This window comes from Camellia sinensis, chromosome 11 (assembly GCF_055761805.1).
Source record: "Camellia sinensis isolate YWXY chromosome 11, ASM5576180v1, whole genome shotgun sequence".
In the NCBI taxonomy this organism is placed as follows: Eukaryota; Viridiplantae; Streptophyta; class Magnoliopsida; order Ericales; family Theaceae; genus Camellia; species Camellia sinensis.
Window position 1 is genome coordinate 76094348 of NC_138971.1, and position 12447 is coordinate 76106794.

A 12447-nucleotide genomic window follows, 5' to 3' on the forward strand; every position below is an offset into this window, starting at 1 on the left:
CTTGAGATTTTTCTTTGAATCTCTTTGTGGGAATTTTTTTTTCCTGGTATAAATGGAGTTAGTTTTAGGGTTTCAAAAAGTGTTTTCGTTGTTTTTTAACGTAAGTTTTGAATATTTCTTCTGAAAAAATGGTTTGCCAAAGAATTGTTGATGTAATTGATAAAAGAGCAAACTGGTTCTGTTTGGATATTTCCTGCCGAGCGAAATATTTTTTTTTGGATACCTTCTACTGAACATATTAAACTGTTTCGGTACTATGTAGTAGAACAAAATGGACTATTTCAGTGTTGTATAGTGCCTGTTATAGTGCCTAATACATTGTGTGTGTCTCATCTTTATAGAGTTTATGGATGTTAGGACACTTTCGCGTTTGAGCAAAAGCATCCGTAATGCACAACCTGAACATGATGTTAGTGATGATGAACATGAGGCAAATGAAATGCAGGACGATCACACATAGATGCCTAATTATAATGACCTTGAGGACATTGCTGATAATGAACATCTACAAATTTGTATTAAATCAATAATTAACAAATGCACATAAATAATCTATAAAGCAAATAATTGTTTTGTTTTTTTAAAAGTTATTTACTAAAGGAGTACATTATCTTATGGGTGACAAATTCATTAGTATAAATGTGACGACCCTAACATGCATATCATTATGTGAAATTTGAATGTTTAAATGTGTGATATGTGTTGAATTTGTATTTATCTATTTGAATAATGAAATATCTGTAAGAATGTCTGTTTCGAATCAGAAATTGAAAGTTTAGATGACTTCAGAAATCGAAATTGTTAACTTTAATTAGTTTCACTCAATATTTAGAACTTCTTGGAAAGTTCAATTAAAATTTGACTTGGATTAAGATAATTAGAAACAATCAATTAGATATAAGTTAGATTAATAAATCTTAAACTTGTTTAATTAGCCTAATCTAATTTTACTTATATATATAAGTTATGAGAGAGAGAGAGAGAGAGAGAGAGAGAGAGAGAGAGAGAGAGAGTTTGAACTCATTCTTGAGTATTTTGCTGGAGAAGTTTACAGAGTGAGAGAGTTCAAGTTCTAGAGAGAGAACGACTTGAATTTGTAGAATTGAAAGGAAAATCTTAAGATTTTGCAAGAATTCATCAAGTTAAAGACTATAGGTATGAAATTGAAGCCTAATTCATATAGATAATCCATCCATCTAATGTATTCATGAAGTATTTGAGATCAATTGCATGTAATTTGAAAGAATTAGCTTAAAGATGATGACAAATGAATTAGACATACATGCATGCATAATTATGTAATGTTTCTTCAAGTTGAGCATGATTTTGTTACTTATGTTGAATTTGGGAGTTGAGTTACACATGCATCATTGATTTCTAAAGTTTTGAAGGTTTTACTTAATGAATTTATGAGTCAAGTTCATAATTTGAAAAACAAGAACAAAAGAGTCTGAAAATCTTGCATGCATGGAATTTTTAATTTCAAATTTGTTAAATTGATGAAGTTTTGAGAAATAGAATTATGAATGATCATGTATATGAGTTTTCTATAGAGTTTTCTTGATTTTGAGCAAGTCATGCTAGACCCTTGAGTTTGAATTTGCTTTTGGACCATTTTTCATTAAGTTTTGAAAACCCAGAATTCGGCCTCATCGTTCGAGCGATGAAGTTACCGCTCGAGTGCACATTGTGAGCATTCAATATTTTTGTAGAGCTTTGCTAATAGCATGAGCGACCAAGAGTCCGCTCAAGCTAACTCAGTTTTTCCTTGCATTCCGCTCAAGCGATCAAGTCTTCGCTCGAGCCTACATTGAGACCATCTTGTACTTTCGCAGACAATGCAGATTGCTCGAGCGATCAATGGTCCGCTCGAGTAAACATCCTATTTTTAGCAAATTTTGAAGAATACTCCCATGTGCATATTTTGACTCTCATATTCTTTCGAGCATCCTTAGACATTGTTTAAGCTTCATTAAGAAAATAATGAGTTAGAAACTGTGATAACCCAAACCATATTATGTTTAATTATGCATGTGATTATGTGTATGATATGAATTTGCATGTTTAAGTGTGTGAACTGTGTATTTTGGAGTTATATCTATTGAATGTAGGAATATCTGTTGTAGTTACAACTTTGAACTAAAATTGAAAGCCTTAAGGTGCTAGAAACCAAAACCGACTTTATATCTGTGTTTAGCATGATTTTTAGAGCCTACTATGAAATTTTATAAAATTACGATTCGTAATGATTTAATTAAGTTAATTAGCCTAAGTTGTATATACGTATATAGCTATCTTGAGATCATCTCATTTGCTAGAGAGAGAGGAAGAGGAGAAGCTAGGGATTTAGAAGAGATTCAAGGGGCGATTTGAGCTAAGGTATGGAAATTTATTTAGAATCTTTGTAAATAACTCATCTTTTGCTTGAAATCAAGAGGAATTTGAAGATTCAACACTTATATGAGTTAGGGTTTTGGGATGTGTAATTGTTTGAACTAAATTCCAGAAATGAAACCTTAATCTCTTCAACCTTGTTTGATTTGAGTTCAATCTTGTGAATGATTCATGAAAGAAGCTCTAGATTGTTCATACAACAAAGATTTGTTGAAAGATCATCCATGTTTATATGTATTTTGAGCTTGATTATGTAATTCATGAATGTATGAAAAAGATGAGACCTTGATTTTGTCATTGAAGCAAGATTGATGTGTTTAAGTTTTAATTACACTTGAATCATGTTAGTATATCATGTTTTTGAGTTAGTTTTGCATGAATTTGGGCTTGAAAAGGAGTATGGAAGATTACACTTTGTGTCATTTTCGGACTAGGCTGAGTTACCCAGAACTGCACGTGCGTCCAGGAGTCTCGTACCTATGAAACACAAGTTGAATTAGGAGCTCGATTTTTGCTTTAATTGCATGTGCGGCTGCAGGTGCGACACCTTCTGTATGTGTGGTGGGGGGCTTCCGCACGTACGGAAAACATGGGAAAAATCTGTCTTTTTTTTTTTGTTAACTTCTCCAACCCTCTAAATTTGTTTATGAGCATGTTTTGACCCTTTGCAATGCCTAAAGATGAATAGAAAACGAATGAATCGTAAAACGAATAAATAAAGGGAAAGGCTAAGAATTGAATGTGTTATGTTGTGTAGGTCACCTATCAGAAGGACTGCCGCATGGCCAATATCACTGTGAGTAATAGTATTGTAAAGATATGTTCTCAATTACTTAGTTTGATCCGTGAACGGTGATTTATTCCCCTATTGTGTTTGATCGAAAATGAATGGGTTTTATGAACGTTATATGACATAGCAATGTGGACCTAAGGTCGCTTCGTTATATTATGATATGTTTGGGCCTGAGGTTGTTCTGTACTATGTGTAGGCCCGAGGCCGTTCTGTTAATGATGTGATAACATATGATTGGACCTGAGGTCATTATAAACAACTATTAATATGTGGGCCTGAGGCCGTTGTTTTATATGATGGGCCTAAGGCCGTTCTACACTATGTTGGCCCGAGGCCATTTCGTAATGTAATTATGAATATTGTGGAAAACTTATGCTCATTCCTTTAAACCTCTTTACTATATTATTACTCATTGAGCTTCGCTCACTCTATATTATGTATATATATGTAGGTGGTTAGTAGCATGGAGCCCAACCTTAGAGTTTGCTTCATGAGTTATTTTGTGAACTTGTTGGTCGAGTTTCCAAGATGAAGCTTTTGTCTTTGACTCACATTCTGATATGACTTTTGTTTGATTTTTCTATAATGATCTTGGGATATGTAAACCATATGTATGGAGCTTATTGTACATAAGTTTTATATGGGTACGTGAATGTGTGAATGTGCTATGAGATAAGCAAAGTATGTTCCTTTTTGATCATATTGGCATAGCTTAATGGACTTCTTCATTTGTGATATGCTTCCGCTTATGGCCCCATTAATTATAATTATTCTGTATGTTTGTATGAGGCCGTAGGTAATCAAGTGATTACTGGCCGGTTATGGTCTAAACCTCTAGGGGCGGGTTTGGGTCATGATAGAAACCCACCTAAGGATTTGGATTAAAGAGAATGTATTTGTTTGAATGGTGCGTTTCAATGTGTGTTTGTTATGTGTTTTTGTGTAGGTTGGACACTCGAAGTCTAGCATTATTCAAGCCCACAATGAGTAATATCTATATAAAGATATGTTTGAAATGTGTTTTGAAAATTGTTACATGAATAGTATTATGAATGTTATTTTATATGAATGAATGATGATCCTTTTTGTTAAATGTATTTGTGGCATCTATTAGTGAGGCCCTGCCTAGGGGATATAATACCATGGCTCTTCGATTATTGGATTTATAGAGATCTCTGATGTTAGACCCAAGTGGTCCCTTTGTTAGGCCTTGATGGCCCTTTGTTAGATCTTTATGGTCTTTTCGATAAACCTTGATGGTCCCTTTGCTTAGACCATGATGGTCCCTTTGAATTAGGCTTTTTGTCCCCCTTGTTACTCTATTGGATGTTACCACATATAATGCTTTGATAATGGATTTTGTTATGGCAAATGCTTTGTTTGAATTCGTTATATGATTCATTTTGGATTAGAAGACATGTTTTAAATATGTTGGACTTCATTCATTAACCTCTTTATTTTGGTATTACTCATTGGGGTTTAGCTCACCCCCTTCCCTTATATATATGTAGGTAAGCATTTGGATGGTCAAGCTTAGAGTTGCTTCCGGGGGTCCGCCTTTTTGTCAAGCCAATTGTGGAATGCCTCCATGTTGAGGCATTTGCTTGTTCTCAAGAGGGGTCAAGTTTTTGTTAATCTTTTTGTTTAGTTTTTGTTTTGTAAGATTGTTTGTATGTATAAATGTTGAAGTTTAAACTTATTGTAAATATTATGGGTTATGGATGAGATGTTTATATATATTGAAGTTCGTCATGTAAGCATAACTTAATGGACTTGTTTTATTATCGTTGAATGCTTCTGCTAAGCCCCATTTATTAATAAATGATTTGCCTTTATGTTTGAGGCCGTAGGTAATCTATGATTACTAGCCTGTCATGATTTCTAGGGACGGGTTTAGGTCGTGACAATAAATGACAAAATTAGAACAAGCCTTGCCACATTGAAGCATCACTCTAAAAAATCATACATTAATGATCATTTTTTTTGGGGTAAATTAGTTACAAAATAAAATAATGAAATATAAATGTTTACAAGGGCCATGTCCTAGGTTACTACAATGCCATACAATTTGCAATGCCACCCCCTTCAATTAGATGCTAACAAAACAAAAACAAAGATCCTAACGTAATTTGTTGCCAATGTATTTTAGCCTCTAGTTGCTTCTACCATTAAGAATGCAGAAAAAGAAACTATGAGCTATACATTGGGGATACATTGGCAATACCATAAAGAATACTAACAAAGAAACCAAAATTACTCTTTTAAACATAGTCCATCCAAACAAGAATGTGAGAAACTATAATCATTTATTTTCTTTTCTCTCCTAAGTGAGAAATTCTAATAATTTCTTTTTCTCATGTCTTAATCCAAACAGAGTATTAAGGTTAGCATGTGGTTATTTTATAAACAATTAGTAATTAAATTTTTAGTTGCAAATAGTATAATTATGATTATATATATATATATATATATAATTTTATGCCACATCAGTGCCATGTCACACATCACATCAACCTGGCTAGTCACTCGGGGACACTTTGGAGGATGTGTAGGATCTCTTGGAGGGTATCTGACGCACTTGACAGTTCGCCCTCTCGTCTTATTCACAAAATGTGCAGTGTGAGGTTCAACATCTAGCAAATCTGTAGAAAATCTACTAATCAAACAAAATGCCAAATAAGGATCACATTACTAGATTTAGAGTTGCAACCTAATCTTTTTGGAAAAGCTAAGACCCTAACTCCTGCTAATCTAGGCTATTGCCTGTGACAACTAGATAGTTCGATTTCGGAGTTTAGGTATGAGAGGGGAAGGTCATGAATTGAGCCTACTAAATCTTAATATGAGATTCATTGCTAAGATATCTCCATATTCCGATTATTAATGCTAACCTTATTACGTGGAACATACAAGTATAGACCAAATCACTTACTTTGGAATATTTAAATCTCCTACATTTTGAAACGGGTTTTGAAAATGATAACCTCAAGCAAAAGGAAGATAACTCATATGCAAAGATATTGAAACAATTCTAAGTTACGCGTTACGCAAAATGACCTCCAAACAATAGGCAAACATAGAGGTATCTCAAGTAAGCACAAAGTCTCATGGTAACATGTTGGATGTATTTAAAAGAAAGAATGCACAAAACGGTATGCAAAGATAGAAAAGAAGCTCACCAGTACTCCTCAGCATCAAGCCAAGTGCAAAAAGGGTTAGAAAACATGTATGATCCTATATGTGAGAATTTAAAATACGGGATGTGAAGAAAAGAAAAGACTTATCTAGTACTCATCAGCATCAAGCCAAGTGCAAAAAAAGGGTTATAGAATATGCATGATCCTAGATGCAAATATCTAAAAAAATGCAACGATACTCATAAAATGAATCCTATAAGGTCAGTTGCCACTAGAATGTCATGTGAATAATCTCAAGCGTAGGAATACGAACAATCCACATAGTATCAACATCTAATAAAATATAATGAACTAGACCCCAATGCATGAACTAGCCAATGATCATAAGTAAGAAAAGAAAATTTAAAAAAAGAATGAAAGAAAAGAAAGATATATGAGAGAGAGAAAAGAAAGAAATACACAAGACAACTAATAATAATAAGAATCGTAAGTAATAAAGGGGTGATAGAGAGAGAGAGAGAGAGAGAGAGAGAGAGAGAGAGAGAGAGAGAGAGAGTCAAAAGCATAATGCAAGAAAGAGAAGCAAATAAGAGAAAATGACTAAAGAACAAAGAATAGACAAAGGAAAAAAAGGTGTGAATTAGTGGCATGAATCTATCCCAAAATCCATGGAAAGAGGCATGAAGCAAAGCAAAAGGCCTTAATCCATGAAATATAACCAAATAGGATAAATCTAAGCCAAAGCTTAGGAAACAAAAGGGAACAAATGAAGAAAATGATAGAAATCTATGCCTCTATGAAAAACACCCAAATCCATAGGGTAAAAGGGTAGATTCCAACCATTTTCAAAGGGAAGAACTCAAAAGAAGCTAATCTATCAAAGATAAAGACAACAAAATATTCAAAGAAAATGGAAAAATCTCCTTTTCCGATTCATGAAGATGAGCATAAATGCTCAAATCCATATAATTGTAACACTTTGTACTTCTTCGACTAGTGGGGTTGCTCTTTACACTTATTATTATGCTTGGATCCTCTTCGATTCATTTTAAAGTATTGATTAGGGTGGGTATCATAAGGGTAAAGTAGGATTGAACCAAAAACATTGATTCGGATAATTGTTCCATGAGCAATCTTCGCTCTTTTACCTTTTTCTCTCTCCACACTTTGAATTTGGATACGAGCATAGAACCATTGGAAATCTTGTTTCTAGAGCTTTGATTTGGATACAAGAACAACCTAAAATGAAGTCCGGACGAGAGAGTTATGCTCGTTTGAAATTTGAGTACTTATATTGGAAGCAAGTTCGCTAGAGTAAACTTTTGACCGATCGAGTGGTCTGTGCAGAATTCTGCGATTTTGGGAGCTTAATTTCATTGCTCGAGCCAAGCTTTCACCGCTTGAGCGGTTTATTTGAAGTTAGGCACTTTAAAGTCATTTTTTGGCCCAAACTTATCACTATTTCTTCCTCTCTTCTCTCCCTCTCCTCCAAACTTGAAACCCTAGACCTCCAAACCTTGATTTCATCTATTTTTCACCAAGAATCCACCATAGATCTTGCATTAAAGATGAAGAACAAGTGAAGACCAATTGGATTTTGGATTTTTTGAAGGAATCTTCTTGATCTAACTTCTCTACTTTTATCTTTGAAGTAGGATTACTTTTAATCTTGTATTTCTTTATTTTGAGAATGCTTATTGGTGCTATTATGACATTGATGCTATAATTTAAAGTTTGAGTTTACAAAATTGGGGTTTGTTTCAAAAATGGAATTTTCTCTACATTTTGTTAAGATTTCTATTAATGGCTATGGATTATGAAGATTTTAGTTGGGAAATAACATTTAACATGATTTAGGGGTAAAAGCCCCAAATTGATGAAAACCTAGTTGTAAAATCTGGAAAAAAGATGAAATTGATTTTCAATTCTGTAAAATTGATGAATGGAATGATGATATTTTGAATATGTAATGATTGAGACTTGTGAAATTGGAGCTTCTTGAGATTTTTCTTGAATTATGATTATTGTCCCTCATTAATCCATTAAATTACTAGAGTGGTGTATATTACCCTTTACCTAAAGAATGTATGAATACTTGGAAATCTTAGAAATGTTGTTTAAGGGGGTGGTAAACAACATGTGAGTCTGGGTAGGGAGTCAATTTTTGGAAAGAGTGGTATGTTGTTGGTACCAAGTTTAGGTGCCCAATTGCCCTGTCTTGAGCTTATTGTCGAACGAATATGGAAAAATATTTTTTTGGGTGTCCACTGATCCTGTCGTATTGTAGTCAATAAAAGTGAAAAAATAGATGATTAAGCCCATTCCTTACCGTATTAATAGTCATCAAATGTGGGGATATGTTGGATATATATATATATACATGTGTATGTATTGGAACTTTCTTTAGGGACTTCACGGCATATTTACTCCTCGGTGTTGAAATGTGATTTTTCATGAAAGTGATAATATCTAAGTTTTGTTGCTTAAACCTTTAACATGAGTTGAACAAGAAAATGTTTTGCTTGTGATAATGCCATATGGATTTTTGAATAATTAGATACTTTGTTGAAAGTACTTTTGCGGGGCATCTAGCTCGTTTCTATCTAATAATTTTAGGAATCAGTGATGTGCAACCATCCCTATGAGAAGGAGGTGGACTCTTTTGTATTGTTGGGGCATGAAGGCTCATGGATGTGTTATGTGGAAGCTCCGGGCATATGTGTTTTGGGACCGTGTGTCTATTTTGTTGTAACAAGGCCTTGCCTTGATGTTTGTACGCCATCAAGGCATTGTTATTTTTATTCTCTAGTTTCTCAAACTATGTAAATGTTGTTATTACTAAGAAAAGAATACAAAAATTTGAAATATTTGATATGTAGTTCATTGGAAAATAGGACTTTTGTGATTAATGTTATTGTTTGGTTTGGAAAGATTTCGAATTAATCTTGTTATAAGAAATGTTTTAATGTAATCAATTTGGGGGCGTTAGAAATTGGTATTAGAGCTAACCAGGTTTGAATACTTTGAGCTTGCGGGATGTGGCTTTTGCCACAATGGGTTTATCATGCTAGAAAGGGACGTTAGTTTACCTTGTATGCTTATATGGGTATAAGGTTAAGCTTTTAGGATACAACTTGCGCCTATTGCATTCATTGAAATCCTTTCAGAAAGGCACCTGATAATGCTTTTTTCCACTTGGAAGTTTTTGAGCGCCATGGGACGAGTTGATATCTTAGAAGAGTGATCCGTATGAGATCTATGTGACTATGCGCTTACATGGTTTGCCTTATGTGGTGTAGATATATGTATAGGTGTATGTTTAACTCGTGTGCGATGTGTGGGAAACTTGTGCAGAGTATTAAATTGTGAGTTAATTTTGTCTCAATCGTGAGGATGTCTCTCCCAAGAAAAAGGGATAGGATAGACTACAAGGGCCAGACTGATGGGTCAAGATGATTTAGAATTTACATTGGATCATAAGCTAAATGATTTTGTAGAATTGTGTGTGTAAGTGTGACCTTCAAATGGTGGAGACTATGATGCACAATAAATGGTTTGTCATTATGAGAAGTAGTTATTTCTGAAGTCTTATATCAAATTATGGAAGTGAGCTATATAAAGGATTTTAGAGGTAGAGCAAGTTAGAAATTAGAGTAGTTGTGGTAGTACAATGTTGAGGCTTTAATGATAAGTGGGGTGACTTAAAAGTAAAATGTCTTAGAGTGATAATGTCAAAATAAGTAAAGCTAGTTCTAAATTTCTTTGGGATGGACTAAGTTAATTGTAGTTGGATTACTCTAATTGTTCGATTGACTATTTATGAGAATTGTGTTGGGTCTTAGGCTAATTATCTTGGTATGTATTTAGAAATAGGTGTGGTCTTAACATTAAAGAAATTGTAGAGTGTAGTAAGAGATGCATTTTTCAGAGAGTTTATCTAGTTTAGAATCTTGTAACAAGTTCTAGGTGAACGAAGTAAGTAAATAATTTTGGGATGAGAATGAATTTAATTTTAGTTGCACTGTGTTATTAAATTTCTAGTGATGGAAAATAGTGGCCTATGAAATTGTGTTATGAGTATTGAAAGTAAGGATATGTAGGCTAGTTTTGAATGCCTTTGGGACTAGTAGGGTCAATTATTTTGGAGTTGTTGTTGATGTACCTGAGTGTAGTAGATGGGTGCTTACCAAGATGATAAGTAATTGTGTTAACAAATTAGTGTCCTTAGAGAAACTGTTTTTAGATGAAATTGTGAGAATGTTATGATTAAATAGAGATTGTGACTAGTTGTTTTAGGATAGTTGATGTGACTGTAGTTTGAACATGTAAATTTGTGATTGATCCACCAAGAAGAATTAATGTTAATTTTTTAAGTTACCCTTAGCCAAAAGTTACAAACTGTGAAGACCAGTGATATACATGAGTATTTTGAGTTAGTTCAGTGTGTGTAATGACAATGTGGTTCAAGAAAGTAAAATAAAGGTTTATTTTGTATCCCTTATCCTTTGACCATAAGTTGTCTTGTATCCTTGATGTGAAATTTGTGATTCCCTTGTGTTGGTCCTTCGTTTCCCTATAAGGGTGGTGAGAATTTTGTTGTTGATATATTATTCTAGTATTGTCAGTGAGTTTAAGTTGGGTGTACTTGAGCTTAAGTGAAATTAAGAAGTGTTTAGTTTTACTTGATAGATGTCGATTTCTTATTTTAATTTTATTCCATCATGTTTCGTGGTGAAATTATTTTAGAAGAAGTTATTCAGCAGATCCCTTGTCGGGGAATAAATTGGTACGAAGTACTTTTGTTAATTTATTAGTCATGAAAATTATTTTGGAATGATCGTTGTTGATAGAGAAAATCTCTTAGAGTGAATAAATGGCATTATAGCTTGTGGTAGTATCTTTAGAGTTTGAGTACGAGTGAGCTAACTAGAGACTTCGGAGGAAATTTCAAAATAACTATAACTATGAGTATTTGTTGGTGTAACATTTCGCTTTGAGTTGCGAAGGCTTTTGTGGCAGGTTTGATATGGTAGTTGGTGTCGTTGTTTTGTGACATGAGCAGTTGCGAGAATTAGATTTTGTTTTCATTTTGATAAGTTGTAGTGAATAACTTCCGGAGTTAAATTATTTTTCAAGAGTGGAGCGACTTTAGTATGATTGGATTGAAGTACTGAAAATATGATTTGGTTAGAATTTTGTATTAGAGGCGTAGTATTATTTTGGTGAGAGATATATATTGAATTTCGTTTGTAGATATTTTATTGTAATATGAGATTAATTTATTTATTAACAATTTAAATATTTGTTATTGAATTCAAGTTGATTTTGTGGGACATCATAATATTAGTGTGGTATGGAGTCGTGTTATAGCTTCAGAATTAGTATTATGGTTTTGAGTCCAAGGAATGTAGTGTGTTGTGCGAGTATAGGTAGATGATGCAAGTGTAGAAGGTTTCCTTAGGTAGTGTATTAATTATTGTTGTATCATTAGGAGAGGTTGACAGGGAATCACCTCAGAACTTATCTAAATTCTAGAAATGAGGTGTGTGAATGGAAATTGATTCTTTGGTGAGTGTGTGTCAGTCAAGGGAGTGACAAGTCGTGCAAATTGCTTGGTAATTGTTTGTAGTTGGTCGCTTGATCCACAAGATGGGGTAGTTGCAAAAAATTATTTTTGTGAAGTTGAAATTTGTAATGGTAGTTGTGGGAGAATACGACTTCCCAAGATTATTAGCAAAACTTATCTGTTTGTTTTATTTAACCTTAATGCTATTATATTGAATTGTTCTTGCCTGTATGATTGTGATAGAGTTGTGACATCGCTGTGCTAGTGATGGGATCATTGGTTAGATGATGTTTGGGAGTCACCGATTGAAATATGTTTGAGAACAGAGTTTTCTTATTGGGTATGACCTTATTTTTGCCAGAATTGAGAATTTATTGTTATGAATAAACTAGTGAGTAAAGGAGAAATAGTCATTAAGAGGGCGTATCGAATCTTATAATGTGTATAACCCTTAATTATTTCAAAAATATATAAAGATTTCTTTTGAAACCCTTGACTTTTACAATTCACTTGTATGTACCTAAAATAATTTTTTTTTTTTGGTTTTTTTTATAAAA